The sequence below is a fragment of the Mesoplodon densirostris genome, chromosome X (assembly GCF_025265405.1).
Source record: "Mesoplodon densirostris isolate mMesDen1 chromosome X, mMesDen1 primary haplotype, whole genome shotgun sequence".
Taxonomy (NCBI): Eukaryota; Metazoa; Chordata; class Mammalia; order Artiodactyla; family Ziphiidae; genus Mesoplodon; species Mesoplodon densirostris.
Window position 1 is genome coordinate 113,301,147 of NC_082681.1, and position 4,192 is coordinate 113,305,338.

Here is a 4,192-nt window from a genome sequence, read left to right on the forward strand (position 1 = left end):
TTGTCAGCCGCTTCCTCCTGGCCACACGCGGAGAAGGGAGGGCTGCTGTCTGAGAGGGGAGGTGCAGGCCAGCAGAAGGCGCGTCCCTAAGCACCGCCAAGAGTCAGCCCAAGCCCTTGAGTGAGGGCCAGTGGGGCCGCCAGCCACAGGGCCTCGACCTGTCTGCCGCACGCTGCAGGCTTGGTAAAACTCTGCCACGTGCGGCCGCCTGGTCACCCTCACTGCCTCCTAGTGAGACTCAGGCAGGTGCCGGCACTGGTGCGAGCAGATGGCCCTCGGGGCAAGAGAGGAGCTCCAGGCTGCACCGGCCGTCCAGGGAGGACCCCGAGTGAGGACTAAGGGAGTCACCCACCCCGAGGAGAAGGGGCCAGAGAGAACACGGCCTGTCCCCTCCTGCCAACCCTTAAACTCCCAAGAAAGGACTGTCAGGCCGAGCCTGCCCGTAATTTCCTCTGCCAGGTCCAAAGGAGGTTAGAGCTTTGTTCTGAAGGGGCAGCCACGAGGCAGCAGAAGGGAGGGTCCCAGGGCCCTTCGGTGGTGGGCTGAACGCTCCCTCCTTTCCTCCTCCTGGGTGTCACGGAGGATGGTGGTGTCAACTTCAGAGCAGCAGAGGGCATGGGGTGGGGGGTGGGGTGGGGGAGTCTTGCCAACAACTGTCATCCTGACTCTGAATGGGAACCGCGGGGACCTACCTCCCCTGCCAGCCCCCACTGTCACCCCCGTACCGCCCAGGCAGGGCTGGCTGGCTGTGCCCCAAGGCTCAGTCGACCGTCCTCCACAGGGGTCTCAGGGGACAGGCTGAGCAGGAGAACAGGAGCCCTGTGGGCCCTCGGGCAGTGCCCTCAAGGACCCTGCAGAGGCGGCCTTGGTTAAAGCCAGGGAGGACTCTCCCCGCTGAAGGTGCTCACAGCATCTCCTTGTCCCTCCCCCAGGTGCCCTCGTTGCCTGCCTTCCTGCCCACACTCCCGCCTGCTGGCCCTGACCTGTGTCATCATGCCTCGGGGCCAGAAGAGCAAGCGCCGTGCCCAGGAGAAACGCCGCCAGGCCCGGGAGGAGACTCAGAGGCTCAAGGGTGCCCAGGCCACTGAGGCGGCGGCAGAGATAGAAGAGTCGCCCTCCTCCCCCGCTTCTGTTTCTCGGGGTACTTCCCCGAGCTCCCCTGCTGCTGGCACTCGCCAGGAGCCTCAGGGAGCCCCAGCCATGAGCTCTCGTGCTGCAGGGGTTTCATGCCCAGGATCTGAAGAGGGTGCCCAGAGCCAAGATGAGAAAAGTGCAGGTACCGCCCAGGCAGCACCTTCCGTTCACAGCACTTACATAAATCCTCTGACCAGGGAAGAAGGCAAGTTGGTGCAGTTCCTGCTGGAGAAGTACAAGACGAAGGAGCCCATCCCGAAGGCAGCAATGCTGAAGGCTGTCAACAGGAAGTACAAGAAGCACTTCCCTGAGATCCTCAGGAGCGTCTCTGAGTGCATGGAGCTGGTCTTTGGCGTCCAGCTGAAGGAACTCGACCTCACAAATCACTCCTACATCCTCATCAGAAAGCTGGCCGTCCCCAGCGAGGGAAGTCCGAGTGATGAGTCGGGGATGCCCACGTCCGGTCTCCTGATGAGTGTCCTGGGCATGATCTTCACAAACGGCAACTGTGTCACCGAGGAGGAGCTCTGGGAATTCTTCAATGCGTTGGGTTTGTATGCTGGGAGTAGCCACTTCATCTTTGGGGACCCCACGAGGCTCATCATAGATTTCCTGCGGCAGAATTACCTGACGTACCGCCAGGTGCCCAACAGCGATCCTCCGCGCCGTGAGTTCCTGTGGGGCCCGAGAGCCGATGCTGAAACCAGCAAGATGGAAGTGCTGGAGTTTATGGCCAAGAGGATTCATACCGTCCCCAGTGCCTTCCCAGGTCTCTATGAGGAGGCTCTGAAAGATAAGGAAGAGAGAGCGAGAGTGAGAGCCGCGGCCAGGGCTGCAGCTGTTGCTGAGGGCAGGGCACCTTCCAGGGCCAAGGCCCGCAGCTCCTCCCACATGTAGGGGGGGAGGCCGTGGGCAGACTGCTCACTTTGTTTTGGAAGAGAGCAGTCAGGCTCCTAAATAGTGCAGAGTAGTAGGGGTGGAGGGAACAAAGTATAGATCTTATTTATCTTCCTGTTTTACACTAGTAACTTCTATATATTATTTATTGATTTATTTAGGTTTTTTCAAATGTTTTTTCTTGTAATAGATAGTGTGTTTTCTTAAGAATACGAATACGTGAATGACATTGCTTGCATACTTATTGCTGTTTAAAGAGTTCTAAAGTTACAGTTTTGGTATATATAAAAGAAATTCACGAACCATCTATATTTTCTGTATGATCCAGAAGTAGAAAACATGGCAGTGCAATAGAGATTTTCATGGAAATGTGAAAGGCGACCACAGAAAATATTTAGAAACAAAAAATGGAGAAAACACAGTAAAAGGTATTTAATTCGTGGTTTGCCTTATTTCTTTGAAACTTTCTTTTGGTAGAAATAAAAGATACTTTGACTGATTTAGCTCATTTGTGAGTATTTGTTTCTTTTGTCTTGGTGCACTGCATATTCTCTGCTACCTACTGGATTAAAAATAAACTCTGATGGGAGGGTGGTATTTTGGGGGTTCATAATAATCATATCATAACTGCTATTCATCAAAAACCCAATATTTCTTAATGAGTATGCCACTGCTTTCCATGTAGTACATAACATTCCAGCATTCATGCAGGATAGGATTTAGCAGACTCCCTTTATAGGTGAATAACTTGCAAATTTCTCAAGTTCACAAGACTGATTAAGGGACCTTGCTGGGTCTAGTCCCCTGGTCTGGAATCGTCTAGAGCCTACACTCTTCCACTCCTCCCAGCCTAAGCCAGACTTTACGTCTTTTAATTCATTTTTCTTCTCACCACTCCAAAATGTATCTCATGGGATAAAAGGGGCCCTGTTCCCAAAGCACTGTTGTGGAATACAGTAATAGTAACGCTGAATAAGTGAATGGTATGAATAAAAAAAATTATTTTGGTGACAATGGGGTCTTCTACATATGCAACGTCAGATACCCTGAAAAGATCAGCATCTCCTCATTTACTCTTCAAGTTTCTCAGGGACATAAAAGCCTTGGTTTAAGAGCTGTGTCCTCAGGTCAGTGGAGGGAGGAGTCCCAGCCTCTGAGAGTTACTCAAGGTGAGGACCTTAGAACAGAAGGGGGCCCCACAAAGTATACCCTGCTTTCTCCCTTCTGTGGCCATGCGCAGAGCTGTCTGTCTGAAGGTACCCCTTCTCCTCCGGGGCAAGAGTGGAGAGGTTCTCAGGGAGGTGAGTTCCTTGGTCTTGTGGAAGCACCTCTAGTTCTGCCCAGGTAGGAGATCCTAACAGGCCTTAATTTGCTTCAGGGTGAGGACACTGGGTGCTGATGAGTGGACTCCCCATAACAAAGGGGGACCACACAGAGGCCCCTGGCAGGGGTAGCCAGGGAATAGGTCTCTTACCTCCCCTTCTGGTGTCTCAGGAAGGTGAAAGCCTTGGCCTGAGGCTGGCAGACAGACAGTAGGGAGGGTGGAGTCCCATATGCTACCTGAAGTCAAGGTAAGAAACCTGAGTTAGGACTGAGGGGCCACTGACTCCAGAAGAGTGGGGCCTTGTAAAATCCTGCTCCTCAGAAGACCCCAACAGCTTCGGACAGATCTGGTTCATCCTGACTTCCAATTCAGAATTTCCAAGAAGGTAATGCCTTTGTTCTGAGGAGCACAGCTTCAGGGGAGTGGAGGGTGGAGTCCTGGGTCTGGTCAGGCCTCACGATGAGGACCCTGAATGAGGAGCAAGAGGACCACTCACTCCAGAACAGAGGAGAATGCAGAGTTCCACCCCTGACGTCAGCCCCAGGAGGCCCAGGACAAAGCTTTCTGGCTGGCGTGCCCCCTCTTTCCACTGGGGGTGGTCTCAGGGAGGTGAAGGCCTTGGTCTATGGGGAACAGCCTCACTCAGTAGAGACTGGAAATCTAGTGTCTCTAAATGGGGATAGAGGGACTCCACGTAGAACACAGCCCTGCCACTGGATGCCTCCCCTTGGCAAAGCCAGGAATGTTGGCATGATGCGCCCCACACCTTTCCTTTTAGAGCGTCTCAGGTAGATGAGGCACTTGGTCTCGGGGCCAGCCTCAGGTGAGCACAGGGAG

The 4,192-nt window shown here is 53.8% G+C and overlaps 1 pseudogene; it reads left to right on the top strand.

Annotated features, from left to right (window-relative positions):
- The first annotated feature begins 671 nt into the window (after positions 1 to 671).
- On the top strand, positions 672 to 2,095 carry LOC132482387 (melanoma-associated antigen B4-like; annotated as a pseudogene).
- The last annotated feature ends 2,097 nt before the right edge of the window (positions 2,096 to 4,192 follow it).